The sequence below is a fragment of the Ovis canadensis genome, chromosome 24 (assembly GCF_042477335.2).
Source record: "Ovis canadensis isolate MfBH-ARS-UI-01 breed Bighorn chromosome 24, ARS-UI_OviCan_v2, whole genome shotgun sequence".
Lineage (NCBI taxonomy): Eukaryota > Metazoa > Chordata > Mammalia > Artiodactyla > Bovidae > Ovis > Ovis canadensis.
Genome location: NC_091268.1, coordinates 33,616,628 through 33,640,796, shown reverse-complemented (window position 1 = coordinate 33,640,796; position 24,169 = coordinate 33,616,628). Strand labels below are relative to the sequence as shown.

Sequence of the window (24,169 nt, the reverse complement as noted above, 5' to 3'; positions counted from 1 at the left end):
ATCTCCTGTTTGACCTCTTCCAATTTACCTTGATTCATGGACCTAACATTCAAGGTTCCTATGCAATATTGCTCTTTACAGCATTGGACTTTACTTCTGTCACTAGTCACATCCACAACTGGGTGTTGTTTTTGCTTTGGCTCCATCTCTTCATTCTTTCTGGAGTTAGTTCTCCACTGATCTCCAGTAGCATATTGGGCACCTACCAACCTGGGGAGTTCATCTTTCAGTGTCCTATCTTTTTGCCATTACATACTGTTCATGGGGTTCTCAAGGCAAGAATACTGAAGTGGTTTGCCATTCCCTTCTCCAGCGGGCCATGGTTTGTTGGAACTCTCCACCATGACCCATCCATCTTGGATGGCCCTACACAGCATGGCTCGTAGTTTCATTGGATTAGACAAGGCTGTGGCCTATGTAATCAGATTGATTAGTTTTCTGTGATTGTGGTTTTCAGTCTGTCTGCCCTCTGATGGCAGAGAAGGCAATGGCACCCCACTCCAGTACTCTTGCCTGGAAAATCCCATGGACGGAGGAGCCTGGAAGGCTTCAGTCCATGGGGTTGCTGAAGGTCAGACACAACTGAGCGACTTCACTTTCACTTTTCACTTTCATGCATTGGAGAAGAAAATGGCAACCCACTCCAGATTTCTTGCCTGGAGAATCCCAGGGACTGGGGGAGCCTGGTAGGCTGCTGTCTATGGGGTCGCACAGAGTCGAACACAACTGAAGCGACTTAGCAGCATCAGCAGCAGCCCTCTGATGGAGAAGGATGAGAGACTTATGGAAGCTTCCTCATGGGAGAGACTGACTGAGGGGGAAACTGGGTCTTGTTCTGATGGGCAGGGCTGTGCTCAGTAAATCTTTTATCCAATTTTCTGTTGAAAGGCAGGGCTGTGTTCCCTCTCTGTTGTTTGACCTGAGGCCAAACTATGCTGGAGGTAATGAAGATAATGGCAACCTCCTTCAAAAGGTCCCATGCACACACTGCTATATTCAGTGCCCCCAACCCTGCAGCTGGCCACCACCGACCTTCTTCCAAGCTCTTCCAAGGGACTCGTGATCCAGGGCCAATTCCTCTAGGAGACTGCACAGCCCACCTCAGACTGTAACAGCATCCAGCAGGTCTCTACCACCATAGGCACTCCCTGATACATCCCAACTGTGGCTGCCATACCCTGCCCTTTCTCTGGCCTGACTGAGCAAGTGAGCCCTAATAAGCCTCAGCCTTCGCCTGCTCTTGAATGGGTGGGGAACGGACACCAGAGTGTGGTCTACAAACAGAGTCTGGCCCCAAAGCAGAAATCCAGGGGCTGTGTGACTAAAGAAGAGGAAGGGAATTAGCACCTGCCATTGCAGGTGCAGCGGCTTAAATCCCTACAATTAGCCTGAGACTTTAGGGGCAATTGTGGACTTTGGGAGCAAGTTCAAGCTGGAGTAAGGTAAGATCTGAGTGTGAGCTGACCCCACATGGCCAACAACAGGTCCAGAGATCTTCCTAAAAATATTGGAGGACTTTCTGAGTAGGCAGTTTGTCCGGAGCACACTGTATGAAGTGGAAAATGGAGGAATCATCAGGACATTCTTCTACTACCTTTCTGTGTATTTTCTATTTTTTCTCTTTTGCATATTGTTCTAATATTGTCCTTTCTTTATTATTCCTTTAATTTTTATTTTTTGTAAACTACTTATTGCTTTTTAAAAATCTTACTTTTAGATATTCATTTTATTTCCTTAGTTTCACAGTTCTCTTTAGTTATATTGCATTTCCCCCTGTGTTTTTGATTTTGTATTTTTTATAGTTCAGGTTTTAGTTTTCATTTTTATGGCTTTGTTTATTGGCTTGAGTGCTCTCTTCCTTTTGACTCCATTTTTATCTTCTTTTCCTTTTTCACTCTTCTCTTGGTAGGCATTGCATTTCTTTGGGTGTTCTTGGTTGTTGAATGTTGCTTTCACCATTAGTCTTTGGGTTTTGACTTCTGTGCTGTATGGCCTGGGAAGTCTTAGTGCTACAGTAAGGGGTTGGGCCTCAACAACCAAGGTGAGGGAACCCAAGTTCAGGACTTTGGACTACCAGAGAACTCCCAATCCCAAACAGCATTAAGTGGCAAGAGCTGTCCCAAAGGCCTCCATTTCAGCAATAAGACCAGATGCCACCCAAAGTCCAGCAAGCTTCAGGGCCAGATGCCTGATGCCGATCCTTCAGCAAAACAGGAACACAACCCTGCCCATCAGCAGACAGCTTGCCCAGAGCAATACCAAGCGCATAGACAACCCAAAACACATTACTGGACACAGCACTGACTTTCAGAGAGGCAAGATCCAGCTCTATCCACCAGAATACAGACACAAGTTCCCCCAATGAGTATTGTTCAAAATGCACTAGTCCAACCCTACCTGTTGGGGGCAAACCCCACAAATTAGATAAACTATGAGCTTTCCAGCCTGCAGAAAGGAGACCACAAACACAGTAAGTTAAACAAAATGAAAATACAGAAGAAATGTTTAACAAGGGCCTAGAAGAAATAAGTTATTTAAAAGATGGAATCAAGGCTTCCAGGAGAAATATCAACAACCTCAGATATGTGGGTGATACCACTCTAATGGCAGAAAGCTAAGAGGAACTAAAGAGACTCTTGATGAGGGTGAAGGAGGAGAGTGAAAAAGCTGGCTTAAAACTAAATATTAAGAAAACTAAGATCACGCATTTGGTCCTATCACATCATGGCAAACAGAAGGGGAAAAGGTGGAAGCAGTGAGAGATTTCCTTTTCTTGGGCTCTAAAATCATGCAGGTGGTGACTCAGCCATGAAATTAGAAGATGATTCTTCTTGGCAGGAACCCCATCACAAACCTAGGCAGTGGGTTAAAAAGCAAAGATCACTTTTCCAACAAAGGTCCATAAATTCAAGTCTATGGGCCTTCCAGCAGTCATGTATGGATGTGAGAGCAGGACAATAAAGATGGCAGAGCACTGAAGAATTGATGCTTTTAAACTGTGGTGCTGGAGAAGTCTCTTGAGAGTTCCCTGGACAGCAAGGAGATCAAACCAGTCAACTGTAAAGAAAGTCAACCCTGAATACTCATTGGAAGAACTGATGCTGAAGCTGAAGCTCCAATACTTTGGCCACCTGATGCGAACAGCCAACTCATTGGGAAAGAAGCTGATCCTGGGAAAGATTGAACGCAAAAGGAGAAGAGGGCAACAGAGGATGAAATGGTTCAATGGCATCACCTAGTCAATAGACATGAACTTGGGAAACTTCGGGAGATGGTGAGAGACAGGAAAGCCTGGTGAGCTGCAGTCCATGTGGCCACAAAGAGTCAGACGTTGTTGTTGGTGACTGAACGACAGCAACAGGAAGAAATAAGGAATAGACAATCAGCAATGAACAACATTATAACCTAGGTTACAAATACACTAGAGGGAACCCATAGTAGATTCTCATGGAAGAATCTCCTCTTAAACTGTACTCATATCTTCAGAGGTGCCTAAGCGGATGAAGGCAACCCTAGATGCCAGATGTAGGATCAAAACATCAATTCTACTTCTTTCTCCAGGAGAATGGCCAGGTGCAGCTAGAAGAAGAAAGAACTGTTGTTTCCTGTGAAGGGAAATAAAAAACCTATATTTAAGAGTTTAAGACAAATTAATGACCTGCATCTCAGGGCCCAAAAAGATGTAGGTTACATTACCACATGTATTGCTTCATAATTAACCCTAAATATTGAGGCAAGAATGCAGTTGTTGGCCTTCCACATTTCTCATTTATTCAGATCATATGAGAAATAAAAGTTTATACTGGCACAATTGAATGTTTTTGAATCCATGCCATTATCTTCCCTCACTCCACTGTAATATAAACACCATGAAAAGAAGAATCTTTGTCTGTTCTGTCCACTATTCTATCTCTAGAACTCTGAACAATACCTGAAATCCAGTAACTTTGTCAATAGTTGCTGAATAAATTGATGTAGTTCTCCCACTGGAACATTAATATGTGTAGGTTCTTCTTTTGGAGACTTTCCTTTTATCCTTGTTTGGTTCATATGTACGTTTTCTGTCCAAGGAAGGATTTGTGGTCTGAATGTGGCTTTTATTAATCTTCTACTCAACTGCCTCGACAACTGATTTTTTAACACTGAAAAAATATCTCAAGGAATTCTTTCCACTAAAGGACTTGGAGTTTTAAACTTCATGTAGATTTGGCAACAAAATAAAACACACACACATGCTTTAGGGTATGTGTCTTACATAAAAAGAACTGGTAATTTGTCATCCATATAAAACACAGATAGAGGATCAAATTTGTATCAGGATAAATGATAAAGTGTGCTATGCTGTATTACAATCCCACAGAACTCAGTCATCGATAAAAAACCAAAAATTCCTTTATTTTTTTGCTCTTACTACTTGTCCATCACAGTTCTCCTGTCAATTGGCTGATGGAACAGCTGTTATTTGAAAGATTGCTAGCAGATGTGTTATAGGGAGAAATTATGTGCTTTACCCTAGAACTTGTCACTTGGCTAGATTGCATTTTCTATCACTACATGGGGAGGTACAGATAGTTGGATAATGACTATCACAATGATCACTTAACAAGAGTGTCTTAGATTCATTCTATATCTGGAGGTATTTCATAAGAAGCTCAAGAGAATTTTCCTGGAGAAGCAGTGTTTTGGAAAAAAATAAGATTGACCATTTTGTAACCTTCAGTTCAGTTGCTCAGTTGTGTCTGACTCTTTGCGACCCCGTGGACTGCAGACCTCCCTGTCCATCACCAACTCCCGGAGTTTACTCAAATTCATGTCCATTGAGTTGGTGATGCCATCCAGCCATCTCATCCTCTGTCGTCCCCTTCTCCTCCTGCCTTTCAATCTTACCCAGCATCAGGGTTTTTTCAAATGAGTCAGTTCTTTGCATCAGGTGGCCAAAGTATTGGCGTTTCGTTCCTTCCAATGAATATTAGGACTGATTTCCTTTAGGATGGACTGGTTGGATCTCCTTGCAGTCCAAGGGACTCTCAAGAGTCTCCTCCAACACCACAGTTCAAAAGCATCAATTTTTCAGTGCTCAGCTTTCTCTATAGTCCAACTCTCACATCCATACGTGACTACTGGAAAAAACTATAGCTTTGACTAGACAGACCTTTGTTGGCAAAGTAATATCTCTCCTTTTTTTTCCCCCACCCACCCCAATATCTCTGCTTTTTAATATGCTGTCTGGATTGGTCATATCTTTTCTTCCGAGGAGCAAGCATCTTTTAATTTCATGGCTGCAGTTACCATCTGCAGTGATTTTGGAGCCCCCCAAAATAAAGTCTGTCACTGTTTCCATTGTTTCCCCATCTCTTTGCCGTGAAGTGATGGGACCAGATGCCATGATCTTAGTTTTCTGAATGTTGAATTTTAAGCCAGCTTTTTCACTCTGCTCTTTCACTTTCATCACGAGGCTCTTTAGAGCTTCACTTTTGCTTTCAGCTAAGGCTGTGTAACCTTAGCAAACCAGATCTTGCATACATCACAGGGTGACAATCACAGAGGTTTTGGAGTCAGAGAGACACGAGTTCACATTTCCGCTCTGCCACTTAACGTGTGGCATTATGTAAGACACTTAATCTCTCCAAGATGAGTATTATCATCTTTAAGATGGATCTACTTCATTGGTAAAATGAAATTGTTGTGAAGATAAAATGAGATCCTATAAAGAAGTGCCAAGCACACAATGTCTGACACGTTAGAAATTCAATACACATTAGTTTACTTGAAAGATGGATTGTCCTGACATTTTATTAGTTGGTGTCTCTTGGGTTAAGTTTTCTCGGCAGAGGATGCTTTTATGTTCTCAGGAGGTCTAGCAATTAAGACTGCTAAGAGTTCTCTGTGGGCAAATGTTCTTGAAAGAACAATTCTTTGGAAATGATTCTTTAGCTCATTGGGGTTAGCCTTCATTAATTCTCTGTTTCTACACATAATCTTTCACATGTGTCTTCCTACTCCAGTTTCTCTGACAGTTACTCAACATTAGAAAGTCCAAACCTTGGATATCCATTGGAATCCCCAAAGATGTTTTCACAACACCTTTGTCTCAGTCCCACCTAAGTCTAATTAAATCAGTTTCTTGAAGAGAGGGGACCTAGACACGTGTATTTTTTAAAGCACTTCTACTGATTCTAATGAGCAATGAGTATGGAGAGCCAGTTCCTACGTATTCTGGCTCTTACTCACCTCTCCAGCTTCATCTACTGCCACCCTTCTTTCTCTTGATTACCATTCTCCGGCCGTCTTTTGTTCACCAAACATGCCCAGGGCGTGTCTACTTCAGGACCTTTGTATTCATTGTTCTATCTTTCTAAATGGTATCTTCTTGAACTTTAATATACATTTGACTCTTGCACAGTTGAAAGTCTGTGTATAACTTTTGAATCCCCTAAAACTTAACTACGATTAGCCTACTGCTGATCGGAAACCTTAAAGATGACAAAAATGTCTATTAAAACATTTTTTGTGTTATATTTACTGTATGCTATATTCTTACAATAAAGTAAGCTAGAGAAAGAACTTTTAAAAGCATAAGGAAGAGGAAACACATTTATAGTACTATACTGTATTTATTAATACTCTCCGTTAACATCATCTGTTTATAAGATGGTCCGCCAGTTGCTGTTGCTATAATAGATTTATGCATATTTTGTGGATGTGTGCTATCTCAGGCGTGCTTAGTTACTCAGTTATGTCCAACTCTTTGCCACCCCATGGACAGTAGTCTGTCGGGCTCTTCTGTTCATGGAATTTTCCAGGTAAGAAAACTGGAGTGAATTGCCATACTGTGTTTATCAATACTTCAAGTTTATATCATCTGTTTACAAGATGGTCTGTCAGAACAAACATCAATATTATCTTACATGATACAAAATAGTGTAGGTGTTATATGTATTACTAATGCTAGACATCAAAAATGAAAAAAATGATATGAAAAAGAAAATTTTATTTATATCATTATAGGTATAATGATTTATGCATTGATAATGAAGAAGCAGAAATATGATTGCTTTATGGTAGCCTAAAGTAAACCATATGGTTTCTTCACATAACCTTGCCTATACATTAATGAGTGAATCATAAATGTTCTTGGCATATAGTATTACAGTCATATTCATAATATAATACCAGAAATATTATATTTTAAAAACCCTGCTTATTTGTGACGATAGACAAATGCAGTTTCTCCAGTTAAAAGAGAGTAAGAAGGGCACAATGTATGGTAATGTAATTCTTTGAAAGCAAAGTTATCAGACAGGAAGAATAATCAACATCATCATGAAGTGAAAGTTGCTCAGTCGTGTCCAACTCTTGCCAAGAATAATAGCACATTATTCATTTTACATTAGTTATCACTTATGCTTATGTAAGGACTTCAGTTTATGATTCCAGAGGGGAAAGTGTAAGCCACCAGCCACTGCCAAAGCCAGGGAGAGCACATGAGGCAGCAGGCAAAACGCTGCCCCTGCGGGCTTGACTCCAGAGGTGGCGCTGCCACCAAGCTGTGAGCAGGCACAGGTCACTGTGCAACACGTGCTGGGAGCTTAACCAGCTTGGCTCTTCCTCGAGACCCACGATGCAGGGCCAGTTCCTCTGGGAGAGTGCGCGACACATCTCAGACTATAGCAACATCCAGTAGGTCTCTCCAGCTGCAGGCACTGCCCCGTAAGTCCCGATTGTGGCTACCATATGCCAGCCTGACTGAGCAAGTGAGCCCTAATAAGTCTTGGCCTTCACCCCCTCTTGTCTGGGCAGAGAGCAGACACCAGAGGGCAGCATACAAGCAGAGCTGGGTCCAAAACCAAAGCAGAACACCAGGGGCTATGCGATGGAAGAAGAGGAAAGAAATTCGCTCTTGCACCCCAGGTGCAGCAGATTAAATCCCTGAAATTAGCCTGAGACCATGGTCTTTGGGAACTTCCTTTCTTGCACAGATGCGCAGAAATCTGTAACTCTAAGAGATAATCCACAATAATTATCTCCTAAGATTTTTCTATGTATACACTGAGATAGATATACATTCAGAAGGATCTGATGGTCAGCACTCTTCTCATCCTCTTATGGCCAAAAAAAATAGTGCTACCTCACCCCATAAATATGTACCCCTGAGTCAGGAAGCTGCATGCTGACAACAACCTCAAGATGGCAAATCGAGTGTACTGCACCGCAGCATCGACAAGATGGTATGAAAAGGAGAGAAAAGCAGTGCCTACTCTCTTATCTCCGACCCCCCTGACTTGGGATGCTGTCATGTCCCTGGACCCTGGACAGGCTTGGGTCCCACTGCTGAACTGGGGTGGTTGACACAGCCTGGTGGGGTGCCCTTGGTTGACACTTTTAATACTGTTTCCTAAGTTCTGGCTGGGACCAGAGTCCCGAATGGCATCAAGGGCCTCAAGGGATTTGAAGGTAAGGTTCGGCTAGCCTCAGCTTCTTCTGGTGCTGGGGATCCCAGCTCAAGCCTTGTTCCTGAGAGTGCAGCCTCCTAGCACCAGCACCTAAGCACCCTCAGCAGTGTACTGTGGTCCTGGAAATATTAGCCAGGGCGGGCTGTTTGTATGATGCTTTAGGGGGAAAGATTACTGAGACTCAAGCCCTTTGGGGTTAGCTCAGGCACACTCCTGGAGAAGGCAATGGCACCCCACTCCAGTACTCTTGCCTGGAAAATCCCATGGACAGCAGAGCCTGGAAGGCTGCAGTTCATGGGGTCGCTGAGGGGTCGGACACGACTGTGCGACTTCACTTTCACTTTTCACTTTCGTGCCTTGGAGAAGGAAATGGCAACCCACTCCAGTGTTCTTGCCTGGAGAATCCCAGGGACGAGGTAGCCTGGTGGGCTGCCGTCTAGGGGGTCGCACAGAGTTGGACACGACTGAAGCGACTTAGCAGCAGCAGCAGCAACAGCAGGCACACTCCTCCCTATTTCATGGCGCAAGAAGCAAACTTTCCCTAAGGTTTTTGTTACACCAGGAACCAAAGGTAGGCCTGAGTAATGCTGCCGCCTTGTGGACATTTTCTGTAACTACAACATTTTCTCGGGTGTTCACTGGCAACTCAAATCAGGAGGACTGGATTTCTGTTAATGACTCGCCTCAGAAAATGTCCTGCCCCAGGACACTGGAAAAATAATGGAAAAATAAATTCCAAACACAGCCGACTTTCAATAACCCAATTGTCAAAGACAAATTCTCCTGACCACCTTTTAGGGGGGGAAAAAAGCCAAAACAAAATCAAACCACAACAGGACAAGATACTAAGGGTCCCTAAACAACAATGGGAAATCAAATCCCACCAGTCACAGTGGTCCTCATCACTAATCTACAACCGATAAATGTGGGAGAGAGCCTGGAGGAAAAAGAATCCCCCTAAGCTGTCTCTGGAAGTACACATTGGCAACAGTCAATATAACGGACAGTTTCTGAAAGCCTGAAAAAAAACCTCTCAGAGAGATTAAAACTAGGATCTGACATTCCCACACCTTGGTCTTTATCCGGAGAAAATCATTGCTCAAAAGGCACAGACAGCCCAATAAAGCTTCAACACTGCTTCTGATAGCCGAGATACACTACCAGCAAAATCTCCAACGAGGGATTAAAGCTGAAACAAGCTGTGGTACCTATATACAGTTGACTGTTTCTCACTCATAAAAAACCATCACTGAAATTAGGTAGTTATGGCAGTAGTAGCCACAGGGATGATCCTTGAAGGATCACACACTAAGGGAAGTCTGCCAGGCAGAGGAAGACCACGGTTTATGAGGTACCTTCCAGGCAAAATAAAAGTGATGTATAAGGCAACAAACTTACGATCTTTGAATTCTCAGAGTTTGAATTCTGAGAATCCAAAGGAAGGATTCCAGAGAAATGTAAGTGATGGCCTAGGAATGAATTAGGATGTCCACGCCTAAATACACAAGAAATCTGCACTGTAATAGACAATCTACAGTGATTATCCCCTTTCTCCCTTTCTACCTTCCATATATAGACAGCAATCCGTATCTTTAAAGACAGAAGTCTGTGTCTCTAAGAGATAATCCGCAAAAATTATCTCCTAACTTCCTTCTTTATGTACACAGAAAAGTGTATCTGAGATACATAATTCACAAGGACCTGATGCTTGGCACTCTTCTCGACCTTCTATGGTTAACAGTTCAAAATGCAATAGAAATAAACCATGGATATGTTTTACTTGAATTGGTAGCTGTAAACTGAGGACAGGCACAGCACTGCAAATCAGCTATACTCCAACATAGCAGCAGCATGATGTTAAAGAAACAGAAAGAAAAGCAATGCCTGCTTTATTCCTTCTGATCTCCCTGACTTGGGGTGTGATACACCCTGGAGCCTGTGCAGGCTTGGGTCTCCAGGCTAGACTGCCGTGTTTTTGAGGCAGCCCGTCAGGGTGTTCGTTGAGCCCTTTTTAAGCCTATACAGTCTGCTGTGATCTGGTTGGGACCACACACCCGAGTGGGATCAAGTCCTCAAAGACCTTGGGGGCAATAGTCACCTAACCTCCAGTCTCCTGGTGTTGGAGACTCCTAGCTAAAGCCTCCTTCCAGAGAGTACAGACTCCTTAGGCACTGAAGCACAGTCAGCAAGGTGCTGTGGCTCCCGTTGGGATTAGTCTGGAAGCCGTGTGTGTGCGATGCTTTAGGGGGAATAAGTAGTGAGACACAACCCCTTAAATGTTCACTCAGGTACATTTCACTCTCTTTCATAACCCTAGCCACCTTTCCCTAATGCTCTGTTTGCTCCAGGAACTGGAGGGGTCATGGAAAAGTGCTGCCACCTTGTGGACATGTTTTGCAACTACAACTTGATCAAAGGCGTTTACTGGCACCTCCAATTCACAAGGGGGCGCGGGGGGCGGGGAGCGGGGTGGGGGGGGGACGGGGGGGACGGGGAGCTGCTGTCAATGACAGCTTGCCTCAAGAAAGGTTCTGGGGTATATATTAGAGAAAAAAGTTGCAAACACACCCAACTTGCAAGATGCCAATCGAAGCGTAAAATTTCCACACATGCCTAAAAGAAAAAAAAATGAAAGGAAAAATACCCTAACCACCGCAAGACAAGATGCTCAGCATCCCTAATTATTGCAGGAGGAATGCTAATCAAAACGACAACAAGAAATCAAATCCCACCAGTCAGAAAGGCCATTTTCATAAGTCAATATATATGGGAGGGAGCAGGGAGGAATGGGGAACCACCCACATGTTCGGCAGAATGAACACTGGCAACAGCTGCTGAGCTGACAGCCGCTGCACCGCAGAAAAAGATTTTTTTCAAGAGAGCTAACCCTAGGACCTGACATTCCCACATCTCAGCCTATATCCTGAGAAAGCCATTATTCAAAAAGTCACATGCACCTCAACGTTCACTTCAGCACTACTTACAAGAGCTAAGACACAGACCGAGCAAAATGCCCACTGATAGATTAAAGCTCAAAAAAGAGCTGGTACTTACAGGCAAGGGACTATTATTCAGCAATGAAAAGCTGGCACTGAAATTATGAAATTATTCCACTTGTAGCCATAGAAATGGATGCTGGAGGATCACATTCTAAGCCAAATCAGCCAGGGGAAGACAACAGTATATGATGTCCCTTCTAGGCAAAATTTAAAAAGAGATACAAAGGAAGTAAATTACAACACACAGATTGATTCCGAGAATTAAAAAAAAAAAATAAAGGGCAGGGCAACGAATTAATTAGGAAGTTGGGAATAACACATACACAGAAATTTGTGTCTGTACTAGATGCTCCACAAGGACCTGATGGTCAGCACAGGGAACTCTGCTCACCTTCTCCAAAAACCTTTATGGCAAAAGAATACAAACAGAACAGATATGCTCTATGTATATTTCATAAATGAATCAGGCAGCTGTACACTAAAGACAAACAGAAAACTGCAAAATTAATATACTCCAACATAGCATAGGCATGAAATTAAAGAAAATAAAAGCATTGCCTTGTTTATTCCATCCAGCCTTCCTAACTTGCACTGCTATTCCATCCCTGAAGCCTGAGCAGGCTTGGGTCCCATTGCTGGATTGAGGTGAAGTTGAGACAGCTAAGCAAAGAGCCCTTAACTGAGACCCCTCTTAAAACTCTTCTGTCTGGTTTCCCTGACGGAGACCAGAGTCCCTAATGCTCCCAAAGGCTGGGGATCTGACCCTCTATCTTCCAGGACCTTGGAAATGTTATCTAACCCCCAGGACCTCTGGTGCTGGGGTTCCCAACTCAAGCTTCCTTCTTGAGAGTTCAGCTGCCTAGGCCGATCAGCAGGGTGCTGTGGCCCCGGTTGGAATGAATCTGGAGGGGAGGGGTGAAGATTTAGGGGGAAGAAGTGAGACACAATCCCTTAAACTGTTGTTTAGGCACATTCCACTTCAATTCACAGTCCAGGAAGCCAAGTTGCCCTAAGGCGCTGGTTGCCCAAGGAACCAGGGGTGGCCCCGGGGAAGTGCTGCCACCTTGTGGACACTTTCTGTAACTACAACTGCACCTCCGGCGCTTACAGTTCAGTTCAGTTCAGTCGCTCTGTCGTGTCCCACTCTTTGCGATCCCATGAATCGCAGCACGCCAGGCCTCCCTGTCCATCATCATCTTCCGGAGTTCACTCAGACCCACGTCCATCGAGTCGGTGATGCCATCCAGCCGTCTCATCCTGGGTCGTCCCCTTCTCCTCCTGCCCCCAATCCCTCCTAGCATCAGAGTCTTTTCCAATGAATCAACTCTTTGCATGAGGTGGCCAAAGTACTGGAGCTTCAGCTTTAGCATCATTCCTTCCAAAGAAATCCCAGGGCTGATCTCCTTCAGAATGGACTGGTTGGATCTCCTTGCAGTCCAAGGGACTCTCAAGAGTCTTCTCTAACACCACACTTCAAAAGCATCAATTCTTCGGCGCTCAGCCTTCTTTACAGTCCAACTCACGTCCATACATGACCACAGGAAAAACCATAGCCTTGACTAGACGGACCTTAGTCGGCAAAGTAATGTCTCTGCTTTTGAATATGCTATCTAGGTTGGTCATAACTTTCCTTCCAAGGAGTAAGCGTCTTTTAATTTCATGGCACTTACTGGCACCTCTGTTTCTCAAGCGTTGGGGTCAGTTAATGACAGCTGTCCTCAGGACATGTCCTGGGGCAGGAATTGCAGAAATAAATTTGAAACACAGCCGGCTTTCAGGAAGCCAACAGCCACAGGTAAATTTTCCTCACATCGTTCATGGAAAAAACAAAGACCCAAACGTCCACCACAGGACAAGATGCTCAGCATTCCAATTTACTTCAGGAATGCCAATCAAAATGAAAACAAGAAATCAAGTCCCATAAGAGGCTACACTAAAGGCAAGGGAGCCTGAGGAAAGGGAACGCCCCTACACAGTAGGTGGGAAGGCACTCTGACAACATCCAGTATAATGGACAGTCTCTGAATGCCTGAAAATACACCATCAAGAGAGGGTAGGTCTAGGATCTGATATTCCCATGTTTGGGCCTAGATCCAGAGAAATCCGTCATTCAAAAAGACACATGCACGCCAACTAGCACTGCAGTGCTACTCACAACAGCTGACACAGAGAGACAGCAAAATCTTCACTGACACATTAAGCTTAAATAAGACGTGCTACACATATACGACGGACTATTAGCCATAAAACCAAAAGTGAAGTGAGGAAATTGTGCCACTGGTAGCCACAGGGATAGATCTAGAAGGATCATACCCTAAAGGAATTCAGCCAAACAAAGGAAGGCAGTAACATAAAATGTCCCTTCTAGGTAAAATCAAAAAAGTGAAACAAAAGAAAGAATTTACAACCCAAAGACAGACTGAGAATTCAAATTCAAACCAAGAGTTCAAGAAAAAGTGAAGCGCCTGGGATAAACTAGGAGGTTGGGACTAATATAGACACAGAAATCTGTGTCTGTAATAGTAATCCACAAGGATTATCAGCTTCCTTCCTTCCTCCCTTCCCCATACAGAAATCTCTATCTCTCACCTATAAACATGGAAACATGCATCTCTAAGACTTAGACACTCCACATAGACTATTTTCTTCCTTCCTTCCTCATACGCACAGAACAGTGGATGTGAGATAGATAACCCGCAAGGACCAGATGCTCAGCACTTTGCTCGACCTTCTGTAATACACTCTATGGCAAAAGAACCAAAAGACGAGAGACACTCCAGGGATACGTCATACCTACACTGACAACAGGAAGAGGACAGCAGATTGACTCTGCTCCTACACAGCATTGGCATGAAGTCGGAGGAAAGGGGAGAGAATCAGTGCCAACTTTATTCCTTCCAGCCTCCCTGTAGCATCCCAGGAGCCTGAGTAGGCTTGAGTCCGAAGGCTGGACTGGGGTGGGGTCCAGACAGCCTGGTAAGGTGCCCTTCATTGAGCCCCTTTGTAGTTATTTCTGAGCCCCTTGAAAATCACAACTGTTGGCTTGTCTTGGCTGGGACCAGAGTCCTGAGTGGGATCAAAGCCTGGAGGCTCGTGGAGGCAATAGTCACCTAGCCTGCGCATCTCCTCGCGCTGGGGTTCCCAGCTCAAGCCTTCTTCCTGAGAGTGCAGCCTTCTAGCACCTAGGTACCCTCAGCTGGGTGCTGTGGTCCCAGTTGGGATTAGTCTGGGGGTCGGGTGTGTGGAGCTTTAGGGGGAAGAAGCAGTGAGACACAAGGCTGCAGGTATTTTGCTCTGGCACATTCCACTCCGATTCACAGCCCAGGAAGCCCACTTTCCCTAAGCCTTTGGTTGTCTGAGGAACCAGAGGCCGGCAGGGGAAAGTACTGCCGCCACCTTGTGGAGACTTCCTGTAATGACAACAGCACCACCTGTGCTTAATGGCACTTCTTCTTCAAATGTCCTTGTTGTTCAGTCGCTCAGCTTTTTCCGACTCTTTGAGACCCCATGGACTGCAGCACGCCAGGCATCCCTGTCCTTCACTCTCGCCTGGAGCTTGCTCAAACTCATGTCCATTGAGTTGGTGATGCCATCCAACCATGTCATCCTCTGTCGTCTCCTTCTCCTGACTTCAATCTTTCCCAGATCAGGGTCTTTTTCAATGAGTCAGGTCTTTGCATCAGGTGGCCAAAGTATTGGAGTTTTAGCTTCAGCATCAGTCCAGTGCATCAGTGCATCAGTCCAATATCAATATTCCAATGAATATTCAGGACTGATTTCCTTTAGGATTGACTGGTTGGATCTCTTTGCAGTCTAAGGGACTCTCAAGAGTCTTCTCCAACACCACAGTTCAAAAACATCAATTCTTTGGTGTTCAGCCATCTTTATGGTCCACCTCTCATGTCCATACATGACTATTAGAAAAACCATAGCTTTGACGAGACGGGCCTTTGTCAGGAAAGTAATGTCTCTGCTTTTTAATAAGCTGTCTAGATTTGTTAGAACTTTTATTCCAAGGAGCAAGTGTCTTTTAATTTCATGGCTGCAGTCATCATCTACAGTGATTTTGGAGCTCAAGAAAATAAAGTCTGTCACTGTTTCCATTATTTCTCCATCTGTTTGCCCTGAAGTCATGGGACCAGATATCATAATCTTCATTTTTTGAATGTTGAGTTTTAAGCCAACATTCAAATGTCCTGGGGTGTTGTGAATGACAGCTACCCTGGGGCCATTTCCTGGGGTGGGCTCTGCAGAAAGAAATTCCAAACACAATGGACTTTTAGGAAGCCGAAAGCAAAGGGAAATTTTCCGCATGCCCTTTAAGGAATAAACAAACAATACAAAACCCAAATCTCCACCACAGGCCAAGATGCTCTGCCTCCCTAATTATTGCAGGAATGCCGATCAAAAATGACAACCAGAAATCAAAACCCACCCTTCAGACTGGGCATCCTCACGAATCTACAAGCGATAAATGTGGGAGAGAGCCTTGAGTAAAAACAGCCCCCTACACAGTAGGTGGGAAGGTAGTCTGGGAGCACACAGGATAATTGACAGTCTCCAAATGCCTGAAAATAAACTATCGAGAGAGGCTAGGTCTAGGATCTAACATTACCCATCTGGTCCTAGATCCCGAGAAATCCATCATTCAAAAGACACGTGCACCCCAATGAGCGCTGCAGCACCACCTAGAATAGGCAACACCAATAAACAGCAAAATCCTTACCGACAGATTAAAGCTTCAAGATGTGCTCCAAGTGTATGATGGACTCTCACTCGGTCCTATCAAAACAACACTAAATGAGGAAATTGGTCCCCGGGAGCTGATCAGGCCTACATGATCTCTTCAAGAAATTTTCTTGAAGACATAGAGATCTCTTCAAGAAAATCTGAGATACCAAGGGAATATTTCATGCAAAGATGGGCACAATAAAGGATAGAAATGGTAGGGACCTAACAGAAGCAGAAGATATTAAGAAGAGGTGGCAAGAATACACAGAAGAACTAACTGTACAAAAAAAGATCTTCATGACCCAGATGACCACGATGGTGTGATCAGTCACCTAGAGCCAGACATCCTGGAGTGTGAAGTCAAATGGGCCTTAGGAAGCATCACTAGGGGAGGTGATGGAATTCCAGTTGAGCTATTTCAGATTCTAAAAGATGATGCTGTGAAAGTACTGCACTCAATATGCCAGCGAATTTGGAAAACACAGCAGTGGCCATAGCACTGGAAAAGGTCAGCTTTCATTCCAGTCCTAAAGAAGGGCAATGCCAAAGAATGTTCAAACTACCACACAATTGTACTCGTATCACAGGCTAGCGGAGTAATGCTCAAAATTTTCCAAGCCAGGCTTCAACAGTAGGTGAACATGAACTTCCAGATGTTCAAACTGGATTTAGAAAAGGCAGAGGAACAAGAGATTGAATTGCCAACATCTGATGGATCAGAGAAAAAGCAAGAAAGTTCCAGAAAAACATCTATTTCTGCTTTATTGACTATACCAAAGCCTTTGACTGTGTGGATCACAATAGTTCAGTTCAGTTCAGTCACTCAGTCATGTCTGACTCTTTGCAACCCCAGGGACTGCAGAACGCCAGGCCTCCCTGTCCATCACCAACACCCAGAGCTTACTCAAACTCATGTCCATTGAGTCAGTGATGGCACCCAACCATCTCATCCTTTGTCATCCACTTCTCCTCCCGCCTTCACTCTTTCCCAGCACCAGGGTCTTTTCCAATGAGTCAGTTCTTCACATCAGGTGGCCAAAGTATTGCAGTTTCAGCTTCAGCATCAGTCCTTCCAATGAATATTCAGGACTGATTTCTTTTAGGATGGACTGGTTGGATCTCCTTGCTGTACAAGGGATTCTCAAGAGTCTTCTCCAACATCGCAGTTTCAAAGCATTAATTCTTCAGCACTGTTTTCTTTATAGTCTTTATAGTCCAACTCTCACATCCATACATGACTACTAGAAAACCATAGCTTTGACTAGATGGATCTTTGTTGACAAAGTAATGTCAACAAAGTAATATGCTGTCTAGGTTGGTCATAACTTTTCTTCCAAGGAGCAAGTGTATTTTAATTCCCTGGCTGCAGTCACCATCTGCAGTGAGTTTGGAGCTCCCAAAATAAAGTCTGTCACTATTTCCATTGTTTCCCCATCTGTTTCCCATGAAGTGATGGGACCAGGTGCCATGATCTTTGTTTTCTGAATGTTGAGTTTTAAGCCAACATTTTTACTTTCCTCTTTTACTTTCATCAAGAGGCTTTTGAGTTCTTCACTTTCTTCCACAATGGTGGTGTCGTCTGCATATCTGAGGTTATTGATATTTTTCCCGGCAATCTTGATTCCAACTTGTGCTTTATCCAGCTCAGCATTTCTCATGATGTACTCTGCATATACGTTTAATAAGCAGGGTGACAATACAGCCTTGATGTACTCCTTTCCCGATTTGAAACTAGTCTGTTGTTCCATGTCCAGTTCTAATAAACTGGACACAATAAAATATGGAAAATTCTTAAAGAGATGGAAATACCAGACTACTTGACCTGCCTCCTGAGAAATCTGTATGCAGGTCAAGAAGCAACAGTTAGAACTGGACAAGGCTGTATATTGTCACCAAAATTGAGAAAGACACATGTATCCCATTGTTCACTGCTCTCTCTCTTAATGAGACACTTGGGGCAAGTTATCTGGGAGATCGATGTCTGCAGGATGCACGCAGAGTGTCATGGGCACTGCAGGAAGGCTTGGCTGGAACTGGGGCATCTGCCTCTGTGTGGTCCAGCTGCACAGGTGAGAGTGGGAGGGAGGCCCCACTTCCAGGTCACCTGGGCTTTTCCAGAGCTGCTATGTCCCCCATCACGTGGCAGCTACTTCTGCCCAACAAAGGTCCCAAGGGGAGGCAGAGGAAGTGGCCAGTTCCATATCAGGAAAAGAGTACATCAAGGTTGTACATCGTCACCCTGCTTATTTAACTTCTGTGCAGAGTATATCACTGAAATGCTGGGCTGGATGAATCACAAGCTGGAATCAAGGTTGCCAGGAGAAATATCAATAACCTTAGATATGCAGATGACATCACCTTTATGGCAGAAAGTGAAGAGGAACTAAGGAGTCTCTTGATAAGGGTGAAACCGGTGAGTGAAAAAGCTGGCTTAAAATTCAACATTCAGGCCGAGAGTAGACACCGGTCCCTGGAGGCGCACCGCTGCAAAGCAGACAAAAAGAAACTGAGGTGCTCAGAGTGTCGGCTGGAGGCGCGTTTGGTTGAGTTTCCGTGCGTGGTCTTCAGAATCAGCCGCTCCAGGAAGAGAGATGTCGAAGCCGCCACCCAAACCAGTCAAACCAGGACAAGTTAAAGTGTTCAGAGCTCTTTATACGTTTGAACCCAGAACTCCAGATGAATTGTACTTTGAAGAAGGTGATATTATCTACATTACTGGCATGAGTGATACCAATTGGTGGAAAGGTACCTCCAAAGGCAGGACTGGACTGATCCCAAGCAACTATGTGTGGCAGAGCAGGCAGAATCCATCGACAGCCCATTGCATGAGGCTGCAAAAAGAGGCAACTTGAGCTGGTTGAGAGAGTGTTTGGACAACCGAGTGGGTGTTAACGGTTTGGACAAAGCTGGAAGCACTGCCCTCTACTGGGCTTGTCACGGGGGTCACAAAGATATAGTGGAAATGCTGTTTACTCAACCAAACATTGAACTGAACCAACAGAACAAGCTGGGAGACACAGCTTTGCATGCCGCTGCCTGGAAGGGTTATGCAGATATTGTACAGTTGCTTCTGGCAAAAGGTGCTAGAACAGACTTAAGAAACAATGAGAAGAAGCTGGCCCTGGATATGGCTACTAATGCTGCCTGTGCATCTCTCCTGAAAAAGAAACAGGGAACAGATGCAGTCCAATCATTAAGCAATGCCGAGGACTGTCTTGATGATGAAGACTCAGATTAATTCCCTTCCGGAGCTTTGAGATCTAAAACTTCTGTTGCTTTTGCCATTTCAAAACCTTGTCTTTGTCAGAAGAGTGTTGGTAACTGTTAAAAAAAAAAAAGTCTATATCAACGTGGCAGTATTGCACTGTGTTTGAGTAAAACTTGTAAGTGACTAGTTCTCACCTTCAGTTTGCCAATAAGTGACTGGATATTTTGCTGTATAAAGTACATATTTGCTCACCAGAGTAGAACAAGAAGAGATTATTTCTATTTATCAAGCTTAACGGAATTAAAAAAATTTTTTTCTTTAAAAAAGTCAGTTTTTTTTTTTTTTAAGTTCTTTACCTCAAGGATTGAGATATTTTGAATGGATTTTTCAAGGGAGGGATGCTTATTATAATAATAAACCAAAAGATTTAACAGAAAATTGTCAGCTATTCTGACAAAAATAAACATTTTAAGAGACTTTATTTCTTTTGTCTGTTTTATGGTATTATTCTTTGCTGATAAATAAATAAAAGCTTTTTATATTTAGGTAAAGCCTGATTTGATTTTTTAAAATACATTTTGTATTATTAGCAGAGAAGTCATAGCAGCCAGATTTCTTTCTTTTTTTCTGGGTACAGTGTACTTTATTGTTGGTACAAGGTGGGGCTCCCTAAGCCCCTCCCCTTCTTCAGAGGCTGTGGGATGGAAACTGTGGACGTGGGAGATTCTCAGTGTGTTAGGGGATCAAGTTGGCATAGTACTGTGGAATTTCTGTTCAGCCTTCTGTTGATATATCTGCTTTGATTAAAGTCAAGGCAGCAATCATTGAGGAGATACATTTCTAATAAAATATGTAAACTTAAAAAAAAATTCAACATTCAAAAAATGAAGATTATGGCATCCCATCCCATTACTTCATGGCAAATAGATGGGGAAACAATGGAAACAGTGACAGACTTTATTTTGGGGGGCTCCAAAATCACTGCAAATGGTGACTGCAGCCATGAAATTAAAAGATGCTTGCTTCTTGGAAGAAAAGCTATGACCAACCTAGACAGTGTATTAAAAAGCAGAGACATTACTTTGCTGACAAATGTCTGTCTAGTTAAAGCTACAGTTTTTCCAGTAGTCATGTGTGGATGTGAGAGTTGGGCCATAAAGAAGGCTGAGCACTGAAGAATTGATGCTTTCAAACTGTGGTGTTGGAGAAGACTCTTGAGAGTCCCTTGGACTGCAAGCAGATCAAACCAGTAAATTCTAAAGGAAATCAGTTCTGAATATTCATTGGAAGGACTGATGCTGAAGCTGAAACTGCAATACTTTGGCCACCTGATGCGAAGAGCTGACTCATTGGAAAAGACCCTGACGCTGGGAAAGATTGAGAGCAGGAGAAGGGAGTGACAGAGGATGAGATGGTTGGATTGAATCACTGACTTAATGGACATGAACTTCAGCAAACTCTGGGAGATGATGAAGGACAGGGAAGCGTGGTGTGCTGCAGTCTATGGGGTCCCAAATAGTCAGACACAACCGAGTGACTGAACAATAACAAATCTATGGAAAAACGTAAAAGTCCATATTCATTGTGAGCTGCTCTTATGTCTAAATTAAAATGTTCCTATTGGGATAGCAATGCATTTTCACTTGTTGTGTTTTGGATGAAGGATAATGCCTGTCCACTGCCTCCCAACGATAATGGCAAAGGTGAGCAATGAGCAGAGAAAAGAGGAAGAGGTGAAAAGGCAGGACTGGAAAGGGAAGAGAAGAGCCCATAGTCAGTTATTGGCCCAGACCTCCTGCTCTTTGGGGCTACTGTCACCATCAGGCATCAGGGAGGAAAGCAAGGGGATGCAATTCATTAAAGTAAGGAGCTCAGAATCTGCCTGCAGTGCAGGAGGTCCCGGTTTGATTCCTGGGTTGGGAAGATCCCCTGGAGAAGGGATAGGCTACCCACTCCAGTATTCTGGCCTGGAGAATCCCATGGACTGTATAGCCCAGTCCATAGGGTCACAAAGAGTTAGACACGACTGAGTGACTTTCACTTTCAAGGAGCTTAGGAAGTCACAGAGATTCAGAGTCAGTGGGAGGAGAGAGCTTACTGTCACTTTTTCTGAAACCCTTGGTCTCTGGTTGACAGAAGATTATGCTCAATGACATATATGTACATCAGTGACCCTTCCATGCTCATGAGGTGTATTATGCGTTAGCAGCAGTGAACTCAAGCCTCGCAGTTTCTTGTGAGACAAATCACTTATCAGACTGTCTCAGGGCATCTGAGGTGTCTCGTTTTTTTTCATTCTCTTTTATCAAACTGCCTGAGCCTAATGGGGGAAAGAACTGTGTGGTTTAGTTTGTCAGAGAAGAGTTCAAATAAATGGAAAGAACGTTTCAAATACCTCTGCTATTTTAACACAGGAATGCAAGATCGACCAAAGTTTGGGTTATTTCAAAATCATTCCTTTCAAAAAGAAAGACCTAACTACTTCCAAATAATTGGGAACATGTTATTTCAGAATCGGATTTCTAACTTTGGTGCTATTATTTTTGTTCTGCTAATGCGATGAGGGGCTTCCCCAGTGGCTTAGACGGCAAATTAAAAAGAAACTGAAGTTATGTCTCTAGAATTTAATCAGGGCACAATGGTGAGAAAGCAGAAATAACATTACAGCAAAATAGAAAATATATTCCGTTCACCTGCCACCGACAGCACGTTGCCTATCAGTGTTACTATAATAAGAAGTAAAGCAAAGCGAAGCAAAGTGAATTCTCCAGGCAAGAACACTGGAGTGGGTTGCCATTTCCTTCTCCAGGGGATCTTCCCAACCCAGGGATTGAACCTGGGTCTCCCACATTACAGGCAGACGCTTTACTATCTGAACCACCAGGGAAGACAATAAGAAGTAAAGGTTAATTTAAAAAAGAATACTCAGGAAAAACCCAAAAGCTTTTGGGTTTTCATTCAGGTACATTCCACATTAAATTACAGCCCTGAATTAAAACTCTCAAAAGCTTTCATTTCCCAGGTACTCACAATTGGGCTTGAGAAAAACGTGTAGTCCTGTGGCCATTCCCTGCAATAGCAACTGTCAAAGACTTGCTTGTGAGTCCTTGTTCAGTCACTCAGTGGTGTTCCATACAAATTATGATTTGTAATATGTTGGATACATAATTATGATTATGAAATAATTATACAAATTATTTATGATACAAATTATTCACGGCACATACAGCTCACTGTGGGGCTTCAGCATAGCGGGTCGCCAGGCTGGGCCAGGCCTCAGTGCAGGGAAAGCGGGTCCAGGGTCCAGAAGAAAACCTTTCAGGGGAGGTGCTCAATCCTGAATAGGATTCAACTTAGAGACATTAACACTTAGGTTACCTCTTAGAGGATGTTGGGAGTTTTCCAGGAAGTCAGGAAAGAACAATGTGTGCAGAAAAGATGAACAGAAATAATCACAAATGACTCTGTATACCTAAGGCGAAGAAGTGTTTGGGTATAAGAGAAGGTGAGGGCGAGTTACAAGGTTCAGATTAGGAGCACTTCTTGTGTACCAACTCAGGGGCTTTGAGTTTTGCACATAGGAACTGAGGAAACACTGAAACTTCAGGAGGGGAGGTTGGTGTTTGAAGGAAGACCCCCTGAAGACAGAAGGCTTCTCAGGGGGCTGATCTAAATGGCTCCTTCTTGTGTACCAACTCAGGGGCTTTGAGTTTTGCACATAGGAACTGAGGAAACACTGAAACTTCAGGAGGGGAGGTTGGTGTTTGAAGGAAGACCCCCTGAAGACAGAAGGCTTCTCAGGGGGCTGATCTAAATGGCTCCAATAAGACCTAATTTTTTATTTTTTAATTTAAGAATTTATTTTATTACTTTTCCAGCTTTATTGAGAAATAATTGATGTACATCACTGTATAAGTTTAAGGCATAACAGCATGACAGTTTTGATTGATATGTGTTGTGAAATGATTACCACGGCAGGCTTAGCTAACATCCATCTTATTCATCATTTTCTTATTCATGAATTATGGTTTGAGTACTTCATAAGGCTTTAGAAGATTCGTGTATCTCCAGCTGAGCTGTGCTCATTCTAATACCTTTGAACAGAATTGGAACTGTCTCATTATTTTCCTTTACTTTCTGTTATTGGAGTATAGTTAGTTTCTTTCCACTGCTGTGTTAGTTTCTGCTAGTTTCTTGCTTAGTACAGCAAGGTGAATCAGCCACATGTATGCACATATCCCCTCTCTTTTGGATTTCCTTCCCATTTAAGTCACCACAGAGCACTGAGTAGAGAGTTTCTTGTGCTACATAGTAGGTTCTCTTTAGTTATCTATTTTATACATTAAAGCCTTGTCCTGGCAAACGGGCAGGACAATGTCTCCTGCATTGCAGGCAGATTCTATGCAGCCTGCAATAACTCAATGAAGCTACGAGCCATGCCATGCAGGGCTGCCCAAGACAGGCAGGTCATAGGGGAGAGTTCTGACAAAATGTGGTCCGTTGGAGAAGAAAATGGCAACCTACTCCAATATTCTTGCCTGGCAAACCCCATGAACAGTATGAAAAGGCAGCAGTCAGTCCATGGGATCACAAACAGTGGGACACAACTTAGCAACTGAACAGAAACAAAGTGAATATAAGACCCAATTAAAAAAAAAAGTATTTCCTGTTACTTTTATAGGAGTACAATGGAAATATCTAGATTACTGGTAGTTACTGTTCCTTAAACTGTTTCACTGAAGTACTGAAGGGTAATTGTCATATGCATGGGCGCCTGC

The 24,169-nt window shown here is 43.4% G+C and overlaps 1 pseudogene; it reads left to right on the top strand.

Annotated features, from left to right (window-relative positions):
* Positions 1 to 18,643: 18,643 nt before the first annotated feature.
* LOC138429778 (osteoclast-stimulating factor 1 pseudogene) lies at positions 18,644 to 19,936 on the top strand (annotated as a pseudogene).
* The last annotated feature ends 4,233 nt before the right edge of the window (positions 19,937 to 24,169 follow it).